This window comes from Hyperolius riggenbachi, chromosome 12 (assembly GCF_040937935.1).
Source record: "Hyperolius riggenbachi isolate aHypRig1 chromosome 12, aHypRig1.pri, whole genome shotgun sequence".
NCBI classification, from domain to species: domain Eukaryota; kingdom Metazoa; phylum Chordata; class Amphibia; order Anura; family Hyperoliidae; genus Hyperolius; species Hyperolius riggenbachi.
The window spans coordinates 174,008,853-174,036,270 of record NC_090657.1 but is presented as its reverse complement, the minus strand read 5'-3'; the positions used below and the strand labels follow the sequence as shown (position 1 = coordinate 174,036,270).

The 27,418-nt window shown below is 45.8% G+C and overlaps 1 protein-coding gene across 1 annotated transcript in view; it reads left to right on the top strand.

The window, feature by feature from the left end:
- Window positions 1–635: 635 nt before the first annotated feature.
- Window positions 636–27,418, top strand: part of LKAAEAR1 (LKAAEAR motif containing 1) — a 537,492-nt gene continuing 510,709 nt past the window's right edge. The window contains exon 1 of the mRNA XM_068261881.1: window positions 636–737. The gene's annotated coding sequence lies outside the window, so the exon portion shown is untranslated. The remainder of the gene's footprint in view (window positions 738–27,418) is intronic.

Sequence of the window (27,418 nt, the reverse complement as noted above, 5' to 3'; positions counted from 1 at the left end):
TCTAGCGTTGTTCATAGCAGTTTTCCACTTTCCTATACTTTTCCTATTTGTGGAAAAAACGAGCCGCTCTGGTGTGCACCAGTCCATTCACTTTCATTAGCCAAGCGGTTTTCCCCCTGCAAGCGTTTTAAAAAACGCTCCAGAACCGCTCTGGTGTGCACCAGCCCCAAGAGCGGTTCTGAGCATTTTTAAAAACGCTTGCGGGCTGAAAACCACTTGGCGAATGTATTTCAATGAGATGGTGTACACCATATCGGTACGGCGGACACATGGGCGCTGTAATGCTGCGACGGTGACAGACCTAGAGCCCATTTTCAAGCTAGTGTTTAATAAATGTTCACAGCAAATGAAAAAAAAATAGCCAGGAAAGAGATTTCACAGTACCTTCTGGGAATATATGACTAGCTTGAAAACCCTACAGTGATACCTGAAAACGTGTTACTTGCTGGAGGACCCTGCAGTGCCTTCTGGGAACATGTGACAGCTGGAGGACCCTGCAGTGCCTTCTGGGATGGTGACACCTGGGATCATGTGACTTGCTACAGGATCTTGCAGTGCCTTCTGGGAACATGTGACCAGCTGGAGGACCATGCAATGCCTTCTGGGATAGTGACACCTGGGATCATGTGACTGGATGGAGGACCCTGCAGTGCCTTCTGGGAACATGAGATTGGCTAGAGGACATCTGAAAATGTTCTGGTGACTGGTGGCTGACTACTAGAAGTCATGAGGTGACAGTAAGTGCATTACTGATAGTTTGACAGTGGCTGAATTAAAGGAGGCTTCCACCAAAGTCACCACATACATATTACTCCCTGCAGCATGCATCACAGTTTATCTGCACCATTCAGAAACCCTCTAACGTGTGTGTGTGTGTGTGTGTGTGTGTGTGTGTGTGTGTGTGTGTGTGTGTGTGTGTGTGTGTGTGTGTGTGTGTGTGTGTGTGTGTGTGTGTGTGTGTGTGTGTGTGTGTGTGTGTGTGTGTGTGTGTGTGTGTGTGTGTGTGTGTGTGTGTGTGTGTGTGTGTGTGTGTGTGTGTGTGTGTGTGTATTGTAATGTAGGGGATACTAATGGGGGTGGGTACAATAATGGGGATATTATAAGTAGTATAGCATTACATTAAGGAAGCAGTGTGATGTATGTGCCATTAAAATAGGACAGGGGCCTCATTGTGGCCCAGTGTGCTGAAGCAATACAAAGCTGTGGTGCACCATGCTGTTACTGACCACACCCCCATCCCAGACATGGAATAACCCTTCCATATTATTATTATTTATACAGCACCTTACAGAGTACATAGTCAAGTTTTCAGAGGAGCTCACAATCTAATTCTACCATAGTCATAATCTAAGGTCCTACCATATTATTATTATTATTATTATGTATTATACAGCACTGACATCTTCCGCAGCACTTTACAGAGTACATAATCATGTCACTGACTGTCCTCAGATGAGCTTACAATCTAATCCTACCATAGTCATAGTCTAATGTCCTACCATATTATTATTATGTATTTCTATAGCACTGACATCTTCTGCAGCACTTTACAGAGTACATAATCATATAACTGTCTGTCCGTAAAGAAGCTCACAATGTAATCTCTCCCATAGTTATAGCCTATTGTATGGGGAAAGTTAGTGTTAGGTGTAGGTAGGGGGAGGATAGTGTTAGGAGTAGTTTGGGGGAGGATAGTGCTAGGAGTAGGTTGGGGGGAGGATAGTGTTAGGTGTAGGTGGGGGGGGGGGGGTAGTGTTAGAAGTAGGTGGGGGGAGGTTAGTGTTAGGTGTAGGGGAAGATTAGTGTTAGAAGTAGGTGGGGAGAGGTTAGTGTTAGGTGTAGGTAGGGGGAGGATAGTGTTATGAGTAGGTGGGGAGAGGTTAGTGTTAGGTGTAGGTAGGGGGAGGATAGTGTTATGAGTAGGTGGGGAGAGGTTAGTGTTAGGTGTAGGTAGGGGGAGGATAGTGTTATGAGTAGGTGGGGGGAGGTTAGTGTTACATGTAGTAGGTAGTGGGGAGGTTAGTGTTATGAGTAGGTGAGGGATGGTTAAGTGTAGGTGGGGGGAGGTTAGGTGTAGGTAGTGGGGAGGTAAGTTTTAGGTGTAGGTGAGGGATGGTTAGTGTTTGGTGTAGGAAGGGACGGTTGATATGCTGTTTAAGCTAGAGAAGGTGATAGTAGAATAACAAAATAATGACTGTGCCCATGTAAAATTGGCAACTTTTCACGCCTATTTTAACAGGCGAACCTTACACCAGCTGCGGGTTGTCTGTTTAGGGAAAGGGGCTTTTAGCACAATTAACAATTCTCCACTTTTGTCCACTAAACAGAGGATTCTCCACCACGTTCCAATTCTCCTTGCAGAATGCTGTGCTCCTCCATGCACTACTCATGTGTGGCCTCTAGGTGTCTCTGTTCCTCAATTAATCCCACTGCACAGTGTTTAATAGTCTGCAGGGGTCTTCGCAAAGCCATTTTATTCAGTGGGATAAAATGTTACGTTGAGGCAGGTAATTGAAGAAATCGTTAGAGACGTTCTGCCGGTTCAATATATAAATTTTCCATTTAATGTCTCTTCATGGACATTTCTGCCGCAGCGGGCTCAGGCGAGATTGAATGAGATTGAAAGTCACGTCTGGACTGTACGGAGGGGAGATAGATGCTTTGAATAGTGGTAATCATTAAAGGAAACCAGAGCTGAGCAACTCTAACAGTTTTATACATACCTGGGGCTTCCTCCAGCCCCATGTGCACGGATCGCTCCCACGCCGCCTACTGCTCTGGTACCGCGTCCTATAACCTCCAGTCTGATGTAAGAGAAGTGCGCTCTTTGCCTATCTCTCCAGCAGCTGGTGGAGAGATTCGGAGAGGGCGCACTTCACTTGCCGCAGACTGGCCGAAGTTACGGGACCCGGTACCGGAGCAGTAGGCGGCGTGGGAGCGATCCGTGCACATGGGGCTGGAGGAAGCCTCAGGTATGTATAAAACTGTTAGAGTTGCTCAGCTCTGTTACACTTTAACAAACTGTTCCCCATCCCCTTCTTGCACTTGTAATACAATGGCGTACCTAAAATTCATGGGGACCCCAGCAAAACTTTGATGTCTCCCCCCCCCCCCCCAATGTTCACACCACTTCCCTTGCCTCCCCTCGGTGCCCTTCTCAGCCCTGGGGCCCATCTCACAAGGGTCATAAGACATGTGTGGCCATCATGGTCTCCTCACCCATAACAAGTGTAGCCACAAAAACACCTGATCTGAAGTATAGTCCCCTGTATCGGAGGAAGGGAAGGTTAGTAGTTGGGGTCCCCCACAGCTCTGGGCCCCCCTGCTGTTGACTTGCTAGCATATGTCAAAATATAAGAATCTTTATTGTGTACCAATTTAATAAAAACAAAATAAGAACACAACGCTGTGGGGATCCACAGACCCATTTAAGGCAAGTATTCAATCCAAATCAATTGACATTACAGGTAAATATGTACTGTATTCTTTGGACTGTAAGACTCACTTTTTCTCGCCCAGAAGTGAGGAGGAAAAAAAGTCACTGCATCTTATAGTCCAAATGCAGGGAGTTCCTGACTTGTGAATGCCTGCCAATGCCAACCTCCAACCCGCTGCAATGTCGGGGACTCCCTGTACTGTGCCCATGCAGAGGAGGACACACGGAGGACACAAGGGGAACACAAAGGGGCATAGAGGAGGACAGAAGGGGACAAAAGAGGTACAAGGGGGCATAATCCACAAGATGCCCCTTCACCGTGGATGCACCAGGTTTAGTATATATATTTTTTCCCTGGTTTTTGTCCTCTAAACCTAGGTGCGTCTTATGGTCAGGAGCGTCTTATAGTCCAAAAAATACGTTAGTATGAACTGAATGCACATATTTTGATAAGTATACATCAATGTTCACCCCAGTAAATGCAAAGCTGACAAGCTGCTGTAACTAAAGAATCCCCTCTGATATGTATACACTGATACAATTGCACAGTCCCAGCAAGTGAACAAAGCTACAAATTAATAAAATAATACCTAAATAACAGAAGATTCCATCCTGGTGTCCCCGTGTGCTTTCTCGTGCATTCCGCGGTCCACCCGATTCTCCAGAGGTCCAGATGTATACTTATCAGGGTATGTGCATTGACTACACATTACATACCGGTATTTACCTGTAATATAAATTGATTTGGATTGAATACTTGCCTTGTATGGGTCTGTGCAGGGGTCTAACAATAGACCCTGCAAGGGATGCAGCTGCAGGGGGGTTGTCACAAGCAGAGAAGTTTCTTTTCCCTGTCCTGAGAGACTGACAACTAAGTGCATGGAAAGAAAAAGCCTTCTATTCTCTGCACAATTGTTTTAATGACTGCATCTCCTAATCCACTGATAAGGAATCATACAAAGATTTGTAGACAGTCCCTATTCAGTGTGCAGCAGGGTCTTGTGTATAGCTCCTAGACCCCAACCTCTCTACCTCTCCCCAAGTGCTGTGTACTGTAGTGATGCTGGAGGAGTCTGCAGAGCCAGTTGTGCTCCATCAGAGATGGGCAGAGTAAGTGTAATAAGCTGAGGCTGGGAGCACACTCGTCTGTCAGTTTTCTGTATGTGTTTTCTGCACGCCATGTGTGTCTGTATGTGTTAAAACATGCACATTCTATCACAAATGCTAATGTAATTGATAGAGAGCAGTGCTTCACTGCTGTCAGTTTTTATCTGCATGGAGAAAACACATTCAAGTGTTCACTAGCCAATTAAATAACATTGGTTCTCAGTTTACCTGTGCAGAAAGCGATGGGGGGGAGGGGGCCCCATCCAAAGTTTCACAGGGGGCCCAGTGCAGTGGTGTAGCTAAGGAGCTATGGACCCCGGTGCAAGTTTTACATGTGGTCCCCCAAAGCACTCTATACATAACTGATACGGTCGCAACCTCTGCATCCCCTGTTGCTATGCCACCGGCCCAGTGATTTCTAGTTACGCCCCTGGGTCTGTGGATTCTCACAGCTTTGTGTTTTTAATTGTTTTTATTAAATTAGTACTCAATATTCTTATATTTTGACAAACGCTAGCAACAGTCATATTGTTTTTTTTTCAGGGCTGTGGAGACGGAGTTGGAGTCAGAGTCGAGGAGGCGGGGCAAATTTGGGTGCCCGGAGTTGGAGTTATTGATTTTATAAACTCGGGAGTCGGAGTCGAATGCTTTTTGTACAAAATACACAGCCCTGTTAAGTATTAGGCTAAGGAGTCGGAGTCGAGGAGTCGGAGCCATTTTGGGTACCGGGAGTCGGAGTTGGAGTCGTGGTTTCATAACTGAGGCGCTGAAGTTGTAAGATTTTTGTACCGACTCCACAGCCCTGCTTTTTTTCAATATGGGAGTTGATGGACCTATACTGGGAGGGGGGGGGGGGGGGGGGTTGCACTTTAAAATATTGTTTCTAATGCTAGAGAACCAGTTGCGAGGTTGTTTGTTAAGAAAGATATGCTCCATCGACCGGCTCCGATAGATAATGGGATTGGAAAGGATTGAATGGGATCACCAGCTTTGCTGCTTTAATAAGATACAATCTGATTCCAGTCAAAAATGTACATGCTGCAGGTGTTCACCTAATCATACAGACTTCAGACCACTGTGTTCTGTGTGCCAAGAGGGGAAGTTTGCAGTGCGTTCCTCTGACCTGATAATTTCTAAAGGGACTAAAGAAAGAACTTGTGTCAGGTTGGCGGAGACAGGATATAAATGGAAACAACATCCTCTATAATAAAACCCAAGTGCCTCTGCGTCCCATGTCCGTGTGTGTGTGTTTTGTTGTACTGCGCATGTGCAGGGAGGGACGCAGAGACACTGAAGGGGCAGGCATGTGTGTGAGTGCGCGCGTCGGACGTGCAAGTGCGTGCGTGGCTGATGTGCACACGCGATGGGCGGGTGCGCTGTGACAAACCTAGCCCGTTTTTAAACAGGCTAAGGTCACTAGTCAAATAATAATCTACTATTGGGTTCCAACCTGACCACATATTAAAAAAATACAGTCCTATTTTTGCAGCCAGAGATTTATTGTAACTGCCGGAACACGGGATTCAAGGCGACTATAAAAACGTTTCATCTTAATAAGGTGTCTGCGCCGGCCAAAAAAAACGCCGTGGATTTTTCTCTCCAGATACAACATTCTCCGCATAATGAGATCACAGGGACAGAACGCCGTCGATATGCTAATGGCTCCTCTGTTCTTGCGTTCCGCTTGGACTTATTATAAACGAGAGTCCGTCTGATCAGATTAGGCGCCGAGGCCTTTGAACGTCAGATCAGATGAAAATGACAGATTGCTGGATTTTGTTGCGTCTGATCTCGTTGAAAAAGATTCATCCGGAAGGAGAGCGGCAGACTGCCGAGGACAATGGGGCCGCGCGGATAAAGGAGTCTAGCGGGAGCGGCCGCCACTGGCTGCCAAAGCCCGCCGGATCAGTCCAATAGCGCTCCGTCAAATTGATACAAGCAGCTTAGAGCTCATATGAAAGCTTTGTCAAGCAAAATAGGGAACAACGGCTTGTGAAGATGGCCCGTGCCTCGGAGACCGCTCGTCGGAAGCGCTGCGAACGAGACCTGGGTACAGATGAAAGCATTGATCTAAAGGGCACCTGTAGAGAGCTGAGTGCTGTATACTGAGAGTTTAACAACAGCCAGGGACGGATTTCTGGAGAGGCCAGAAAGGCCTTGGGCGGCTGCAGCCAAAGAGGGCACCTGGACATAAAAGAGGGGCTGCTACATATGGAAGGGGAGCAACACATGAAAATGGAAACTCAAGGGAGCTGATCTTGAAAGAGAGGGCTGCACATGGCATGGGAGGGGCTGTGGTACATGGATGATAGACAGGGAAGAGGGGGCTGCACATGGAATGGGAGGGGGCTGCTGTACATGGATGGCACACATGGAAGAGGGGGCTGCACATGGAATGGGAGGGGGCTGCTGTACATGGATGGTACACATCGAAGAGGGGGCTGCACATGGAATGGGAGGGGCTGCTGTACATGGATGGTACACAGGGAAGAGGGGGCTGCACATGGAATGGGAGGGGCTGCTGCACATGGATGATACACATGGAAGAGGGGGCTGCACATGGAATTGGAAGGTTGCTGCTGCACATGGATGATACACATGGAAGAGGGGGCTGCACATGGAATGGGAGGGATGCTGCACATCAGTGTTACACATGGAAGAGGGCTGCACATAGAATGAGAGGGGGGTGCTGTACATGGATGATACACATGGAAGAGGGGGATGCATATGGAATGGGAGGGGCTGCTGTACATGGATGATAAGCATGGAAGAGGGAGCTGCACATGGAATGGGAGGGGACTGCATGGATGATGCACATAGAAGAGCGCGCTGCACATGGAATGGGAGGGGGCTGCTGTACATGGATTTTGTACATGGAGGAGGGGGCTGCACATGGAATGGGAGTGAAGCTGCTGTACATGGATGTTATACATGGATGATACACATGGAAGGGGGGGGGGAGGGGGGCTGCCCATGGAATCGGAGGGGGCTGCTGAACATGGGTGTAACACATGGAAGAGGGAGCTGCACATGGAATGGGAGGGAGGCTGCTGTATATGGGAGTAGCATATGGAAGAGTGGGCTGCACATGGAATGGGAGGGGGCTGCATGGATGATATACGTGGAAGAGGGGGCTGCATATGGAATGGGAGGGTGGCTGCTGTACATGGATGATACACATGGAAGAGGGGGCTGCACATGGAAAGGGAGGGGGCTGCTGTACATGGATGATACACATGGAAGAGGGGGCGGCACATGGAATGGGAGGGTGGCTGCTGTACATGGATGATACACATGGAAGAGGGGGCTGCACATGGAATGGGAGGGGCTGTTGTACTTGGATTATACTCATGGAAGAGGGGGCTGCACATGGAATGGGAGGGGCTGCTGTAAATGGATGATGCACATGGAAGAGGGGGCTGCACATGGAATGGGAGGGGCTGCTGTACATGGATGATGCACATGGAAGAGGGGGCTGCACATGGAATGGGAGGGGCTGCTGTACATGGATGATGCACATGGAAGAGGGGGCTGCACATGGAATGGGGCTGGCTGCAGCACAAAAAAAGTGAACCACAACATACTTGGCCTAGTTGCACAAAAAGTGTAAATCCAGCCCTAGCAATAGTATCAGGAACTGCACGTAGAAGGATTGTGATCAAACACAAAGGTGATTATTGGGCATAGCGAAGGACCGGTTTGCACAGATGGCTGGTAGCAGCTTACATAGTTACATAGTTATTTTGGTTGAAAAAAGACATACGTCCATCGAGTTCAACCAGAGAACAAGGTACAACACCAGCCTGCTCCCTTACATATCCCTGTTGATCCAGAGGAAGGCAAAAAAACCCTTACAAGGCATGTTCCAATTAGCCCCTAAAGGGATGACAAACACTTTGCTGCTACCGAGCAGAATTGCATTTGGCTTGGTTTCCCGTTGGTTTGTCGCCAAATCTTGAATTGGGCAGTGGTAGCAAACCTATGGCATGCGTGCCACAGGTGGCACTAAAAGCCCTCTTTATGGGCACATGTGCTGCCTGCCATCATCACTTTAAAGCACAGATCGCAGAAAGGTGCTGTGCATATTGCACAAGGTATTAGCCCACCCACCGGCTGGAGGGTAATTGCTGCATTTCATTCGTGGGAGTAATTGCTGCTGTGCATATTTGGGGTGGTTGCTGCATTTCAAATGTGGGATGATTGCTGCATTCCAAAATTAGGGTGACTGCAGAATTGTAAATGTACAGTGACCTTTAACGTATGAGTTGGTTTTTTTCGAAACTGAAACGCCAATATTCAGTATAAATTGCCATGTTGCCACTTTGTGATAAATAAGTGGGTTTGGGGTTGCCATTTGGACACTTGGGGCTTGATTCACAACAGCGTGCTAAAGCATAGCACTACCTCACTATGCGTTTAGCGCGCAATGTGACGCGTGTGAAGGTTTGCGAGTGTAAAGATTTACCTGCACACTCTAACGAAGGTTGCCGTGTGGACTTTGACGCATTAGCATGCGCATTACGCGCGCAAACCTTCACGCGTGTCACATTACACACTAAACGCATAGCACGCGTTATGCTATGTTGTGCAACGCTTTAGCACACTTTTGTGAATCAAGCCCTTGGTCTCTAAAAGGCTCATCATCACTTCCTTAGGGGGATATGGAACTGCTAACACAGCCGTGGCTAGAAGTCACATGCAGCGTCTCGGAACATTTGATGCAGAACTTATGCAATAGACAATAAATGCATTGAGAAGAACGCCGCCATTGGTCGCAGTTCTTGGGTGGGGTGGACCCCAGTGGTATACAATGTGCACGGACGCCTTCAGATGCCAATGCGAACCAATCCTAAATCTTTTTCACTTTTGACTAATCCTGTGTGTCTCTAGCAGTGTACACAGTATTTATCACCAGTTGGTGCTTAAGTTTTTATAATAGCAATTTGCATATACTCCAGAATGTTATGAAGGGTGTTTAGATGAATTGCACAGTCCTTCTTTGCCATGTAAATTTACTGAATCCCAAAAACAACTTTCACAAGGTCATGCCATCAGGTTGGTTTACTTCTTTGCCATAGCCTCACTTCATAGAAAAAGAAACTTGGTGTTCTGATCACTCAACTATACTAAAAATAAATAATATATTTAGATTGGTTGGAAGAAAAGAAAAAAACAAGCCAAGCATAGCAGCTCTCGTGAATCTGTTGTGACAGGTACCGTCTTGTGCTGCAGCACCTAACCCCCCCCCCCCCCCCGCCCCATCCGTGAAGGTTTATGTAACACAGCAGGTCGGTATTCTGGATAGAACGGTAAGTATTGGGTGCAATCTCAGCTACGTGACGGTAATAGAGATGATCGATCTCCATCTCCCCGGAGTAATACCGCTGTAAGATGAGCTGTGAATGGATATTCCGTGATCTGTATATAACACGTGCAGGAGGCTGTGAGCTGTATTTCATACATAGAGGTCATTCCCAGAGGTGTGTAATCGAGGCTTCACATCTGGCAATTGACAGGCACAAAGGACGTTTACATGGATTGAGGCTTACGAGTCCTCCGTCCAATACTTCTGCAGAGGCGGCGTATGGAGGACAGCAGAATCCGGCAGGGGCGATTATTATCAGATTTAATATCCGTTCATGAAAGATCTAGTGCCTACTTCACATGCTTAAAGGGATACTGTAGGGGGGGGTCGGGGGAAAATGAGTTGAACTTACCCGTGGCTTCTAATGGTCCCCCGCAGACATCCTGTGCCTGCACAGCCACTCTCCAATGCTCTGGCCCCGCCTCCGGTTCACTTCTGGAATTTCAGACTTTAAAGTCTGAAAACCACTGCGCCTGCGTTGTCGTGTCCTCGCTTCCCCTGATGTCACCAGGAGCGCACGGCGCAGGCACAGACCATACTGTGCTTGTACTATACACTTTTGGTGCCATCAGCGGGAGTGAGGACACGGCAACGCAGGCGCAGTGGTTTTCAGACTTTAAAGTCTGAAATTCCAGAAGTGAACCGGAGGAGGGGCCGGAGCATCGGTGAGTGGCTGCGCCAACACAGGATGTCTGTGGGGAACCATTAGAAGCCCCGGGTAACTTCAACTCATTTTCCCCCGACCCCCCCTACAGTATCCCTTTAACCATACATGGTACTTATTATGCATTATAGGACTAGTAGCAAAACGGTGCTTGTCTTTTAATGAGGACTATGTTCAAAGTAGCAGGGACATCCATACTATTCTAAGAGGGAAAAAACACATATTTAAGTAGATAAATACTTGTTCTACTTACATAATGTACTGTCCACATTTTGATTTCAGTGAATTTTATATAGTAAATAAGGAGCAAGCATTTTTAATCTTTACTGCCTCTGAGTGAAGCCAATCCTGATTTAATTTGCTCCTTTACTTTTTTTTATGTTTTTTCCTCCTAGAAACTGCACTGTCATATCTAGCTCGCTTTGCAAACACATGTGAACACAGCATAGATTGTATTCCAGCAGCTTCTGCAGAGCGGTGAGGTGTATTTCCATTCTCAGCCTCAGCCTGTCACACTGAACTGCCCTCAGCCAATCAGGGAGGAGCAATAATGTGGGAGGAGAGATAACAAACTTTCTTCTCCTCTGCACTGTTACCAGTTAGAGCCAGGCTGATTGAGATAAGATTTATTACAGCAGAAACATTTCTGATTATATTGGTATGATTACAATGCAGAGTCAGGTTGTAGACTGCATAATAAACACAGAGCAGTTAGTAAATGGAATTTGATTTTATGGCTGACAATTCCACTTTAAAGTGATACTGAAACAAGGCTCTGGATCCTATAGAGCCTTCCCAGTCCTCTCATTACAGCACTGTTACCCCAGTTACAGCTATTTTATCAACTGGTTGAATACACCTCTATGAGCCTATAGAAGCACTCATGTACCCAGACAGGCAGCTCTGGGTAACAGTAAAAAAGGGCGCAGGAGGCTAGTGGACAAATCGGGCGCCGCCATTCACTCTCATAATAAATATCGTTTAATGGGCGCCCGATAGGAAAAAAGGACGCCGGAGAAAAATAACGTTTTAAAAGCGGCGCCCGGAGACTTAATGTTTTATTACTGCTTCTCATGATTACACATTATTTAATGATTTATAATTTTTTTAATATTTTTAAACGAAAAACAGTACAATATTTTTTCAAACATTATTTTTAAACCAAAAACAGTACAATTTTTTTTTTTTTTACATTATTTTTAAACGAAAAAACCACACAATATGTTTTTCAAACGTTATTAATGCTTATCACAGGGGGGTCTTAGGTTTAGGCACCACCAGGGGGGTCTTAGGTTTAGGCACCAACAGGGGGGTCTTAGGTTTAGGCACCAACAGGGGGGTCTTAGGTTTAGGCACCAACAGGGGGGTCTTAGGTTTAGGCACCAACAGGGGGTCTTAGGTTTAGGCACCAACAGGGGGGTCTTAGGTTTAGGCACCAACAGGGGGGTCTTAGGTTTAGGCACCAACAGGGGGTCTTAGGTTTAGGCACCAACAGGGGGGTCTTAGGTTTAGGCACCAACAGGGGGGTCTTAGGTTTAGGCACCAACAGGAGGGTCTGGTTTAGGCACCAACAGGAGGGTCTTAGGTTTAGGCATCAACAGGGGGGTCTAGGGGTTAGGGGTAGGTACAGGGAGGGTTACTTAGTAAAAAAAAATTTTAAACGTTATTATACGTTTCACTATTTAAACGAAAGATTAACGTTTTTACAATTGCCAATTTAATGCACATGATTTAATGATTTATAACTTTATAAAACATTAATTTTAAACGAAATACAGTACAATACATTTTTAAACGTTATCCACGCTTATCGTTTAAAACCCCGCACCCTTTTTTCCCAGCGCCCCTTTTTAACGTACGCGGCAGCTCTGTACTGCGCATGCGCAAGCACACACGGGCAGCAGGGATCAGTGGCAATGCAGTGTGAGGATGATACTTTAGAGTAGATAAATCCTAAGTCTTTTTTGCCATACTGGGTTAAAGCGGATCTCAACTCAGAACTTCCTCTCTGCTCTAAAAGATAATCACCCGCATAATAACCTTACAGAAAAACCTTTCTTTGTTACAGCTGATACAAATCCTGCAATAAATCTGCAGTGTGTCTACTTCCTGCTTTAATGGAAGCAGACATAGGGTTAACATCCTGTGTTTACAAATTAGCTGCTCTGCCAAGACAGGCAGCTGACACAACTGAGAGATCAAATTACAGTTGTGATTAGTCACAGAGGAGGGGGAATTAGACAGGCTAAACTCTCTAAATACACACAGTGTACATTTCTCTCTGTTTTCCTTCTGTGTGCAAGAGTTCTGGTCCACTTTAAAGGGGGAAGGGGTGTGTTTGCCTCTTAGATAGCGTTTGCAGTGTCAATGATGATGTCATCTTGGAAATACGGCGACTGATCCCCATAGCAAACATGCCTTCAGTCTATATGCATTCATTGTTTGCTTAGCTTCTCCTTGTAACATTTGCATTGTGGAGAAATGGAGTTTGCCTTAGACTTCATGCTATTTTGCAGAGCGGAGATGAAGAATATTACAAGTGTCTGGAACATGGCAGCTTTAGCCGAGGCAGGAAACACAATACCCACCATGTCATGTAAATATACTGGAGAGGCTTCAGAGCCGCCATACTGCTTCTTTGCAGGTGGAGTGGCGTCCTGCACAGCCTGACAGAAGCTCCTCTCTAAAAGGTTGATTAATGATGTGATCTGCAGGCAAGCTACCAGCATACGTCTGTACAGAATCAATCTGCCGCATTGGGCCATTGATCACACCGCATAGCAATAACCTAACAAGTGATTAAAACGTGGCAGGAGATGGATTCAGATTTATTAGTCAGCGGGGACCGGGAATACAAGGCACGGTTAAAGCACACCTGAAGCGAGAGGGATATGGAGGCGGCCATATATATTTCCTTTTAAACAATACCAGTTGCCTGGCAGCCCTGTTAAAGAGACACTGTAAAAAGAAAAACGTCCCCTGGGGGGTACTCACCTCGGGAGGGGGAAGCCTCCGGATCCAAATGAGGCTTCCCCCGTCCTCTTCTGTCCCACGGGGGTCTCGCTGCAGCCCTCTGAACAGCGGCCCGACAGCCTGTTCAATATTTACCTTCCCTGGCTCCAGCGGGGGCGCTGTTGTGGCTCTTCTGACGGAGAAAGGCGGAAATAGCCAATCTCCATCCGTTCCGCTCTACTGCGCAGTAGAGCGGCCCGACGGAGATCGGTTATTTCCGCCTATCTCCGTGGGAAGGAGCGGATACTGCGCTGGAGCCACAAGGTAAATATTTACATCGCCGCCACTCCGGGAGGATTTTCGCCGCCACCGCGGGACCGAGGAGGACGGGGGAAACCACGATCGGATCCGGAGGCTTCCCCCTCCCGAGGTGAGTACCCCCCAGGGGACTTTTTTGTTACAGATTTTCTTTAAAGAACAAGCGGCACCCATGCTAACCTAGAAATAAAAAACACATACAGTGGTGTGAAAAACTATTTGCCCCCTTCCTGATTTCTTATTCTTTTGCATGTTTGTCACACTTAAATGTTTCTGCTCATCAAAAACCGTTAACTATTAGTCAAAGATAACATAATTGAACACAAAATGCAGTTTTAAATGATGGTTTTTTTTATTTAGTCAGAAAAAAAACCTCAAAACCTACATGGTCCTGTGTGAAAAAGTGATTCTGAACATTTGTATAGCGCTTTTCCTCAAAGCGCTCAAGAGCTGCAGCCACTGGGACGCGCTCAAGAGGCCACCCTGCAATGTTAGGGAGTCTTGCCTTGAACTCCTTACTGAATAGGTACTTGACCTAGCCAGGATTCGAACCCTGGTCTCCCATGTCAAAGGCAGAGCCCTTAACCAGTACTCTATCCAGCCACCGATTGCCCCCCTTTGTTAAAAAATAACTTAACTGTGGTTTATCACACCTGAGTTCAATTTCTGTAGTCACCCCCAGGCCTGGTTACTTACTGCCACACCTGTTTCAATCAAGAAATCACTTAAATAGGAGCTATCTGACACAGAGAAGTAGACCAAAAGCACCTCAAAAGCTAGACATCATGCCAAGATCCAAAGAAATTCAGGAACAAATGAGAACAAAAGTACTGTAATTGAGATCTATCACTCTGGTAAAGGTTATAAAGCCATTTCTAAAGCTTTGGGACTCCAGCGAACCACAGTGAGAGCCATTATCTACAAATGGCAGAAACATGGAACAGTGATGAACCTTCCCAGGAGTGGCTGGCCGACCAAAATTACCCCAAGAGCGCAGAGAAAACTCATCCGAGAGGCCACAAAAGACCCCAGGACAACATCTAAAGAACTGCAGCCCTCACTTGCCTCAATTAAGGTCAGTGTTCACGACTCCACCATAAGAAAGAGACTGGGCAAAAACGGCCTGCATGGCAGATATCCAAGGCGCAAACCACTTTTAAGCAAAAAGAACATTAAGGCTCGTCTCAATTTTGCTAAAAAAATGTCAATGATTGCCAAGACTTTTGGAAAAAACCTTGTGGACCGACGAGACAAAAGTTGAACTTTTTGGAAGGTGCGTGTCCCGTTACATCTGGCGTAGAAGTAACACAGCATTTCAGCAAAAGAACATCATACCAACAGTAAAATATGGTGGTGGTAGTGTGATGGTCTGGGGTTGTTTTGCTACTTCAAGACCTGGAAGGCTTGCTGTGATAGATGGAACCATGAATTCTACTGTCTACCAAAAAATCCTGAAGGAGAATGTCCGCCATCTGTTCGTCAACTCAAGCTGAAGCGATCTTGGGTGCTGCAGCGGGACAATGACCCAAAACACACCAGCAAATCCACCTCTGAATGGCTGAAGAAAAACAAAATGAAGACTTTGGAGTGGCCTAGTCAAAGTCCTGACCTGAATCCTATTGAGATGTTGTGGCATGACCTTAAAAAGGCGGTTTATGCTAGAAAACCCTCAAATAAAGCTGAATTACAACAATTCTGCAAAGATGAGTGGGCCAAAATTCCTCCAGAATACTGTAAAAGACTCGTTGCAAGTTATCGCAAATGCGTGATTGCAGTTATGGTGTGGCCCAACCAGTTATTAGGTTCAGGGGGCAATTTCTTTTTCACACAGGGCCATGTAGGTTTTGAGGTTTTTTTCTCAATAAATAATAAAAACCATCATTTAAAACTGCATTTTGTGTTCAATTATGTTATCTTTGACTAATAGTTAACGGATTTTAATGAGCAGAAACATTTAAGTGTGACAAACATGCAAAAGAATAAGCAATCAGGAAGGGGGCAAATAGTTTTTCACACCACTGTATATAAGTAGATAAATACTACTTCTACTTACATAACAGATGTATTGTGCTATCCACGTAATGATTCCTGTGCATTTTACAAAGGAAAAGCAGAAAATCCTATTGTAGGCAGTGGCCATTAGAGATGGCTCGAACCTCGAACTCGAACTTCCGAAAAAGTTTGCGAACCTGCAAACTTTTCGAACCGCAATAGACTTCAATGGGCAGGAGAGCTTGAAAAACTACAAACACTGTTTCTGGCCACAAAAGTGATGGAAAAGATGTTTCAAGGGGTCTAACATCTGGAGGGGGGCATGGCAGAGTGGGATACATGCCAAAAGTCCCGGGAAAATTATGGATTTGACGCACAGCAGGGTTATAATCCCTAAAAGGCAGAAATCACATTGCATTGCTAAATTGGAGGTCTAAAGTGCTTGAAAACATCTTGCATGTGTATACATGGATCAGCAGCTAGGCCTGGTGCACACCAAAAGCCGCTAGCAGATCCGCAAAATGCTAGCAGATTTTGAAACACTTTTTCTTATTTTTCTGTAGCGTTTCAGCTAGCGTTTTGCGGATTGCTGCTGCGGTTTTCAGTATAGTAGATTTCATATATTGTTACAGTAAAGCTGTTACTGAACAGCTTCTGTAACAAAAATGCCGGCAAAACCGCTCTGAACAGGCGTTTTTCAGAGCGGTTTGCGTTTTTCCTATACTTAACATTGAGGCAGAAACGCATCCACAATCCAAAAAATGCCTCACCCCAGGAGTATGCGTTTCTGCAAACCGCCTCCTGCTCTGGTGTGAACCACCCCATTGAGATACATTGACCAAGCGTATCCGCAGCCGCAAGCGGCTGCAGAAACGCTGAAAAAGCCGCTCGGTGTGCACCAGCCCTAAGGCTGCTTTCACAGTGGGACGTTACAGGCGCACGTTAGAGCAGCCTGTAACGCAGCCCACCGCACAGTAATGATAAATCAATGGGCTGTTCACAGTGCCCACCTTGCGTTACAGTGTAACGCTGCACGTTCTGGGAAATTGCAGCATGCTGTGCGTTATACTGGGCTTTAGCTGCGTTAGACTGCTTGCACATGCTCAGTGACTAGCCACATGGCTAATTAATATTCACTGCACTGTGGTGGCGTAACCTAGACTCAGTGTTGTCCAGATCATGAATGAATCGTTAATTTGATCTGGATCTTTTTGTGTGAGTCGAATCATCCGGATCATCACAATGAACGATTCGGTTCACAGTGGATGTCTGTCTGGAAGAAACAGGAACATACAGAATGTACAGTGCAGGGAAAGTCCTGTCCTGCTAGTCATTTCACCCCCAGTCTGCTTCCCTAGTAAAATGATTCAAATGATTTGGTTCAAAGATCCGGATCTTTTCAGTGATCCAACTGGAATCATCCATATCCTTGAAAAGATCAGGACTTCCCATCACTATCCTGGAGCAGCTGTTCTATCAGTATGGATAGAACGAAAACAGGCACCAAGAGCCGCATAACGCGGCTCAATCTGACGTCCAACTTCAACACCACCATGCGTCGCGTTAGGGGCACGTTATGCGATCCTAACGTCCCCTAAAATGCAACGTCTTGGTGTGAAAGAGGCCTCAGTGTAAGTAGTATACTGCTTCACACTGACAGACCAAACTTACTGTGTAACGCACCGCAACCAGCTGTTTGTGTAGTGATGGCCGTGCTGGACTGGTGCGCACCATGGCGAGAGTGCAGGCGATGGCGGTTTTCAAGCCCATATAGTCGGGCTAAGGTAGCTCAATGACAGAACAACTGTCAAAAATGAAGCAACAACCTCATTATCATTGCTTCATTGTGATACGCAAGCCCCTTCACGCAAAGTAACGATCACGAAGGGGAATTGACACATGTACATGCCTTTTGTATTGTTGTTGCAGCTGCAGTGCAGCCAGAAAAATTAGGCATGTACACGCACCAGAAAAATTATTATTATGTTTGATAGCAGCCTCTGCTAGCAGCTGCGGCCAGAAAAAAACAGGAATCCTCCTGGATTCCTGTACCCTGTTGGTGGTGGTGGAGAAGGCAGTCAAGTGGCCTGCAGGCAGAGATGCTGTGTGGGGACTGACTTAGTCTTGGGGCAGGCAGGGGCCAGCAGGCAGAGATGCTGTGTGTGGGGACTGACTTAGTCTTTGTGCAGGCAGTAACCCTCAGGGATCCATGCCTCGTTCATTTTGATAAAGGTGAGGTACTGAACACTTTTTTGACCTGACTGCTGGTGGTATAATACAAAGTGCAGTCACACAGAGGCAGTGAAAGGTATGCACTGAATGTGCTGGGCCTGGCACAGTACAGCAATTAGCATGGGCCAGCTGTGACAGACAGGGCTGTATATGCAGTGTCAGTGACACACACACACACACACACACACACACACACACACACACACACACACACACCAGAAGAACATTAGCTCTCAAAAGAGCAGTTTTGGGGTGCTTTTCATCAACAAATATCAGCAAGGAGCAAGCTAACAGACCTAACTATTGCTTTCCCTATCTCTCCAATGTCTCTCCCTTCTCTCACTAATACAGCAGCACACAGAGTGAGAACATTGCCGACGCTGCTGCCTTTTATAAGGGGGGGGGGGGGGGGGGGAAGGCTCCAGGAGGGAGTGCAGCCTGATTGGCTGCCATGTGTCTGGTCAGGGTCAAAGTTTAGCCCAATGATGTAGTATAGGGGGTGGGTCGAACTCGCTAAGTGTTCGCGGTTAACCGCGAACTCGAACCAGCTGAGTTCGCGCGAACAAGTTCTCCGGCGACCCGTTCAGGCCATCTCTAGTGGCCATCTTGCCAAGCTAATGCTGACATCATATCTTCCCTGACTCTTGTTTTCCCCCCTCCCTTCTCTTGCTCATTGTGTATATATTAGCTGCCCTCCTCCCTCTTGAGACACTCCCACTGAGGTGTATACTAACAACTGCACTGTCTTTTTATTTACACATCCAATCACTGAGTCACCTCAGCCTTGCTTGTAAACAGAGGGTGTTTCTGATAAGCAGCTAGGCAGGGAAATAAATGGAAGAGGAGGAATATATTATAGATAAAAACAAATCCCAGCATTCAACTGTTTGGCACTAGGGCCAATGCTCCTAAAGTATGTGATAACTCCAAACCATAACAGCAGAAAAAGTTTAGCAAGTTTTGAATGCAGGATTAGCATCTTTATCACTTAATACACTCAGACCAGTTCCTGTTGAAATTAGATTTTTATGGTGACAATACCGCTTTAAGGGTTGCAACGGTATGAAATCTGACAGTATGATAACAGTCTAAAAAAATATCATGGTATGACGGTATTATAAAATTAAAATTATTGGCTTTATGCTAATCTTTGGGGGAGGGTCTCAGCGGTGGGGGACAACGGAGTAGCGAGGGAAGCCTCAATAGGTCCCTGAGGCTTCCCTCTCTTAAGTATCTGATTTTATACCAGATATTTGGCCAGGGTACACTTTAAAGTTAAAGTATATTATGGCTAGAATCCAAAAACATAGGGATCTGGCCAGCAAATACCCGAGCTGGCCAGCTATTGGTGCCCCAGTATAGGTTAGTCAGGTAGGTGCCTCCAGTACTGGTAGCCAGTATAGTTGCCCCCAGGATAGGTTAGTCAGGTAGGTGCCTCAAGTATAGGTAGCCGGTATAGTTACCTCCAGTATAGCTTTTCCCAGTATATTCTAGGTGCCTCAAGTTTAGGTAGCCAGTATAGTTTCCCCAGTATAGGTGCCTCCCTGGATAGATAGCTAGTATAGTTGCCCCCACTATAGGTAGAGGAGCCTCCAGTATAGATAGCTAGTATAGTTGCCCCCAGTATAGGTATAGGTGCCGCCCTGTATAGATAGCTAGTATAGTTACCCCCAGAATAGGGATAGGTGCCGCCCAGTATAGATAGCTAGTATAGTTGCCCCCACTATAGGTAGAAGAGCCTCCAGTATAGATAGCTAGTATAGTTGCCCCCAGTATAGGTATAGGTGCCGCCAAGTATAAATAGCTAGTATAGTTGCCCCCATTATAACAGACTGGCACTACGCTAATCTGTACTGAACCCAGCTGCTAGTCTCATTCATCTTTCTTGCTCTTCTTCTGCTGCTGCTCCTCTCTGTCAAGCTCTTCATTGGCTGACAATTAACTAGAGGATCCAGTTCAAACTATTAACCCTAACCTACAAAGCTCTCCACTATCTCTCTCCCCTGTACATCTCCTCACTAGTTTCCAGATACCAACCCAACCTCAATTTCAGATCTGCACATGACCTGCTTTTGTCTTTCTCTAGAACCACCTCCTCGCATTCACTTATGCAAGATTTTGCACGTGCTTCACCCCTTCTCTGGAATGCCCTTCCACAAAACACCCGTCACTCTCTAACCTTTGATATTTTAAACGATCCCTCAAAACTCACTTTTTCCCAGAGCTGTGGAGTCAGAATTGGAGTTGAGGAGTCAAAGTCGGAGCAATTTTGGGTACGTGGAGTTGGAGTCGGTGGTTTCATAAACTGAGGAGTCAGGAGTAGGAGTCAGATGATTTTTGTACAAAATCCTTAGTTCTGGTAAGTTACACTAAGGAGCCTGGGAGTCGGAATCCGAACCATTTTGGGTACCTGTAGTCAGAGTCTGTGGTTTCAAAAACTGAGGAGTTGGAGTCGGATGATTTTTGTACCGACTTCACAGCCCTGCTTTTTCCAACAAGAATATACTCTACCTTAGGCTATTCCATTCCCCTTTGACCTCTGGCCAAGTTGTACTCGTACTACATAACCTAAAAAACACACTGCCTCTTGGTATGAAAATTGTATATCACCCCACCTCTTATCCCCCCCCCCCCCCCCTCCATTCCTTTAGATTGTAAGCTTGCAAGGGCAGGGCTCTCTCCCCCTTTTGTGTCTTGGAATTTGTTCTGCTGGGAATACACCATGTGTTTTTTCAGCAGATAGATGGTTCGATAGATAATTTCCGTCATGTCCGATATTACTTTCGTTTTACCGTTTGAATCTGATAGAGGTGAATGGAAATTGATATGAAAAGATAAGCGAATCAAGCGGGAAAACAAATCGAAACTCAATGGAGCGCTAAATCGACCGAAAAAACGCATCGTGTATTCCCAGCATTATACATTTTATTTATCATGTTACTTTTGTCACTGTAATTACCAATTCTGTATTTTGTTACCAATTTTGTATATGTATTATTATGTATCCCATGTTTTTTTTTCTTACTTTGTTCAGTGCTATGGAATGTGTTGGCGCTTTATAGATTAATAATGATAATACTATCCCTCTCACTTTGGGTGTCCTTTAAGGGAAAACCGAACTTCTAATACTTAATGCTTCTGAAACCACTTTGCTGTGACATTGCCGTCACAGACTAACAAGCGTTACTGAGATTTGCTTTTCGGAATTCTATGTGGTATATATGGGAATGGACCAATCATGTAGCAGAGGACCAATCAAATGCAGCCTCTGCTACATGACTGGTCCTCTTCCATGCTGCATACATTAGCCTAAACTGTACATCGATAGAGCTCACTGACCATGCCCAGCTCTATAGGTCAGTTATGTCAATGCATAACTTGCTCTATAGCTAGTCATATCACATCCTTATAGCTTGCATGGCGCCATAAAACAAAACATAAGCAATTTTCTTTTTTCAACTTTGTATTTGTCAAAATTTTTGATGTATAACAAAAAATAAATATACCACATATAAGGAATACACAAAGCTTAACTTTCAGATCATGTACAAAACACAGTTACCTTAAAGTTGAGAGTAATACGGCTATTAGATCATAAATATAAACACACAAAAAATCCTGCATAATAAACAAAAAGCATACACAGGGTCCAAAGTGATTATTATCAGCGGGCAGGGAACCCAAATCCAGCCTGAAACCCCATAGTATGCTCCTAGGGGCATTGAAAATGGTTACGATAATGCAGGTGGCTCATACCAAACAATTCAAGAGGACACAATAAATAATATCAAAGCACCAGAGTGGCAGCCACTAGGGTGTGCTCAGAAGGCAGCAGCAGCTTTAGGGAATCTTGCCCAAGGTCTCCTTACTGAATAGGTGCTGGCTTACTGAACAGGAAGAGCCAAAATTCTAACCCAGATGTCTTGTGTCAGAGTCATTTCCTCCGTCTGATAGTTACCTTGGACCTTGCTCAGCAAAGCAGATCTGGTAGGGGGCTAGGATTTTCAAGTAGCGGCTAATAAGGTCCAGACGGCTAAGCAGATATGGCGTAACAATTAGTGGACCAACGGTGTAGAATTGTAGATGATCCATGGGAGAACCACAGCCTCTAAAGCAAGTTTCAGACGAGCAGAGACCCCATCTCTTAAGACGGTACCAGTCATAAAAAATCTTGTAGGAACGCTTTCAACATGGAATTTATGAAAGACGGAGCAACACTTTGAAAGATTCCCTGCCAGGTCTCATCATCCCATTCCTGACTCAACCTACCTAGTTGGCCATAACAGATCTCTGGAAGCCTCTGATACTACACAGATGAGTATGTGTGGGAGATGGGGCCTCCCTGGAGAGATAGGTGTTTAAAGGATACCCGAAGTGACATGATGAGATTGACAAAGGTATGTACAGTGCCTAGCACACAAATAACTATGCTGTGTTCCTTTTTTTCTTTCTCTGCCTGAAAGAGTTAAATATCAGGTATGTAAGTGGCTGACTCAGTCCTGACTCAGACAGGAAGCGACTACAGTGTGACCCTCACTGATAAGAAATTCCCCTTTTTATCTCTTTCTTGCTCTCAGAAGCCATTTTCTGCTAAGAAAATGTTTAATAGTTGGAATTTCTTATCAGCGAGGTCACACTGTAGTCACTTCCTGTCTGAGTCAGGACTGAGTCAGCCACTTGTATCCCTGATATTTAACTCTTTCAGGCAGAGAAAGAAAAAAAGGAACACAGCATAGTTATTTGTGTGCTTGGCACTGTACATACACATGTCTATCTCATCATGTCACGTGTCACTTCGGGTATCCTTTAAACTCTGAGCCAGAAGAGAGGCCCTCCCTACAGAGTCGAAGAACAAATCCTTTCATTTGGAGTTAGCAGAAAATTTTGGAAGTGGGCAGATTAAATTTATCTGAGAACAGAGACGATGCCAGTAATTCGTCATCCCCTAGAATGTCCTGCAGCGTAATTGTCCCCCTTGCTTTTCACATGCCCCAGGCTACACTGGGACACTGTGAGGGAAAGGCCAACTTATCAAAAAGAGATTCCCATTTAGAATGGCCAGGAGGGAGGAGCAGATTTTTGTGAGGGATTCGAAGACTCAGAGATGGCATGGACTAGGGCTGAGGGGGCAGGTATAGGGAGGGGGTCCGTAGCCGGTACGTATAAGGAAAGGGGCGATAAGGGCAGTTTCAAGATCAACCCAATACTGCAGAGACCCGGGCAGACTCTGTCACTTCCGAGTCTCGGCGGTTGTTCCCCGCTGCCGGCCCTGCTGGTGACTCACAGTCCGCACAAGCTGATACACCGCAAGAGTAAACAATAGCTGACCCGCTCGGCTGATTGCAGCGTGGTCAGCTGCTCTCTTCTTATCAGGGCTTTGCTGTGTGATTGGTTGTGTGGAAGGTGGCCGGCCACTGATTGAAAAATGATTGATATTTAAATGTGCAGAGTGCTCCCAGTCATCGCCCGTGCTAAGCATAGCTTTGACTAGTTGCTGAGTGTGCACTCTGATCTGTGCACTCTGATCTCTGCTGATATTCTGGACTTCAACCTCGGATTGTATTTGGCTACTTTGTTGTGTCTAACCACCCTGACGTTTTATCAACATCGCCAGGGTGGCAGCGCAGCACTATTTTATTTTTTTTAAAATCATGAAGCTAGCTTAGCGCTAGCTACATGATTCCCTCCTCCCTGCGGCGTCCCTCCCTAACCTTCGATCGCCGCCTGCGCATTAGCCTGTCCGGAAATCCCGTTCTGAACAGGATTTCCTTTAGGGCTTCCCCCGTCGCCATGGCGACGATCATGATGACGTCATCCGGAGTCCCGATCCACCCCGCAGCGCTGCCTGGCACTGATTGGCCAGGCTGTGCACGGGGTATTCAGGGGGGGGGAGGGAGGGGCTCCCTTCGCGTCGGGTAGCGGTGGATCGGCGGCGAGCGGTGGTGATCGAATCCCCCACGCAGCTAGCAAAGTGCTAGCTGCGTGATTAAATTAAAAAAAATTAACAAAATCAGCCCAGCGGGGCCTGAGCGGCGCCCTCCAGCGGTAATGGACGAGCTCGTCCATACCGCTGAGGAGGTTAACCTCTACTTGATTCCTGGATAACCCTTTGCTTGCTGCCTGGACCGACCTCTGCTAGTTACTGGACTCCTCTTGTTTGCTGCCTGGACCGACCTCTGCTAAAGTTACTGAACACCCCTTGCTTGCTGCCTGGACCCACCTTGGACTGTTATTGTATATCCCTGTATGCCATTACTCTGGACGATAAGTATAAGGTCTACTCTCCTTATCAATCAGTTACCAGTGTGCATATTCTCTCGCTTAAACTTGTCATATCACCTGGAACTTCTGTTAACTGTTCACATAATCTTGCATGCAGACTCAAGGAACTGTGTTATATCACATCCATTATCATCTATTGCTATTCTGCATGCAAGTCTACTGGAACTGCTTCATAAACTCTGATCACAATTGCTATTGCTGTTGAATAGTTTTGCATGAAGATATTATACTTGGATTGCTCTGCCTAAACTGTGTACAGTATGTGATACTGCGGAACTGTGTTACCAGCCTCAGTAGTGATCTCTGGCCGTACTCTGGCTTTCTCAGCCTCAGCCTCTATATCTTGCACCTCCAAGGCCTGGGTGTAACCGAAGTTGGGCAGGTGTTATTTCCTCACCTCCCGTTCAAGCGAGGATGCACCACATAGGGTGGAGAAGGTGGTGATAGATTGGGGTATAGCGGCTGAAAGAAAGCAGGAAATCTGCCAGGCATTACACATATCTATCACCTGACCAAACTGATCACATGATTCTCCATGAATGCTCAGCCATGACCATCACTAATCCAGCAATGTTGTTGTCAGGGTTTTTTTTTGGGGGGGGGGGCAAGGTTCTGACATGTGACCTGATTACTTAATCGGAGAGAGAGACGATATTCTACTTTTCCATTCTAGGAAACTGCTGGGATCAGCAGCTAGACTTTGACATAGATTCATCCCCCGAGTGAGAGGAGTTGCATTTGCTGCAGATTGCAGCCTCCTTCTATATACTTCTATCTTGTGACTTCATCTTCTGTATAATTCTATCCTTGGAAGTCATCTTCTGTATACTGCTATCCTGTGACCGCATCATCTTTTGTATACGTCTATCCTGTGACCTCATAATCTTCTGTATCTTTCTATCCTGTGACCTCATCTTCTTCTGTATACTTATATCCTGTGACCTCATCTTTTTCTGTATACTTCTATTCTGTGACCTCATCATCTTCTGTATACTTCTATCCTGTGACCTAATCTTCTTCTGTATACTTCTATCCTGTGACCTCATCTTCTGTATACTTCTATCCTGTGACCTCATCTTCTGTATAATTCTATCCTGTGACCTCATCTTCTGTATAATTCAATCCTGTGACCTCATCTTTTTCTGTTTACTTCTATCTTATGATGTCATCTTTTTCTGTATTATTCTATCCTGTGACCTCATCATCTTCTGTATACTGCTATTCTGTGATGTCATGATGCACTGGCTGGATGGTGTAATGGTTAAGGGCTCTGCCTCTGACACAGGAGACCAGGGTTCGAAACTCGGCTCTGCCTGTTCAGTAAGCCAGCACCTATTCAGTAGGAGACCTTAGGCAAGTCTCCCTAACACTGCTACAGCCTATAGAGCGCGTCCTAGTGGCTGCAGCTCTTTTCTCCTGGTGGACTCAAAGCGCCAGAGCTGCAGCCACTAGGACGAGCTCTATAGGCTGTAGCAGTGTTAGGGAGAGTTGCCTAAGGTCTTTCACTGAATGTTATTTGTCTTGTCTTGTTTTGTCATCATCTTCTGTATACTGCTATCCTATGATCCCATCTTCTTATGTATAATTCTATCCTGTGACCTCATCTTCTTCTGTATAATTCTATCTTGTGATCTCATAATCTTCTGTAGCCTTCTATCCTGTGACCTCAACTTCTTCTGTATTCTATCCTCTGACCTCATCATCTTCTGTATACTTCTATGCGGAGACCTCATCTTCTGTATAGTTCTCTCCTGTGACTACTACTTCTTCTCCTTTTTCTCCTTCTCCTTCTTTTTCTTCCCTGTGATGCCATCTTCTGTATACATCTATTCTGTGACCTCGTCTTCTTCATCTGTATACTTCTATCCTGTGACCTTCTCTTCTTCTGTATATATCTATCCTGCGATGTCATCTTCTTCTGTATTCTTCTTTCCTGTGACCTAGTCTTCTTCTATATACTGTACTGTGACCTAGTCTTCTTCTATATACTGTACTGTGACCTAGTCTTCTTCTATATACTGTACTGTGACCTAGTCTTCTTCTCTATACTTCTCTGTATTACAGTCTCTAATGGGTTGAGATACTCCGGAATACTACAGAATTTCCTAAGCTCTATATTACAGTCTAGTGGGTTGAGATACTCTGGATACTACAGAATTTCCTAAGCTTTTTTATATAATACAATCTTGCTTGTGGTGCACAATGTTCTCGCTCATGGTGAGAGACCTTTCTTTACAGCACTTCAGAATGTGATTTGCCAATGCCGATGTGCTGCACCTTCTTGGGGAAAAGTGTAATTTAAGTAAATTATCATCCTTACATTGATAGGTTTATGCTGCGGTTATCAGTTGAGATTTTCAGAGGGATGGAATCACAGCGTACAGCGAGCGAGGAGATATAAAGAAAGTCATCTGTAAGCGAAGGGCGCAGGACATCCATTTAATAAACTCGTCTCGCTGGGTTAGATGGACCAGCTGCATTAAGATGCTGGGCTCGTCTCCGACAAGTTCTCGTTCGGCGTTTTGTATTAGCCGAGCGGCCTGCTGCCTCGACACGGCCAAAGGTCTGCATGGAATTACACAATTTATACCACCTTATCTCTACATATGTGGGAGACAGTGGCTCGGCTCGTTTTCTCTGCCGGCGTGATGTCCACAAAAGGCATTTTCATCGTATGGCGTTCAGCGGCATCTGAGATTCGTATCTGCTGGAATAAAGGGGGGGGAGGGTGGTTGATGCGTAGCTGCAGCTTTTATGAGGAACACAGGGGGCATCGTGTAATTAAACTGCCCACCAGACCGTTATGAAAAAGGGAATGCGATTATGTTCACTCGGTAGGCATGTAAGAGCGTCCCACACGCTGGTGTCTCCTGGAATCTCACAATGTCTACATCATGGGTGTCTTTATTGTAAAGAGAACTGGTTATGTGAAGAAAAAAATGTGTGATCCAACCAGTGGTGTAACTACAATTCATGGGGACCCCAACAAAACTTTGACAAGACCCCTCCAATGGTCACACCCCTTCCCTTGCCTCCCCTTGGTGTCCTTCACAGCCTTGGAGCCCATCTT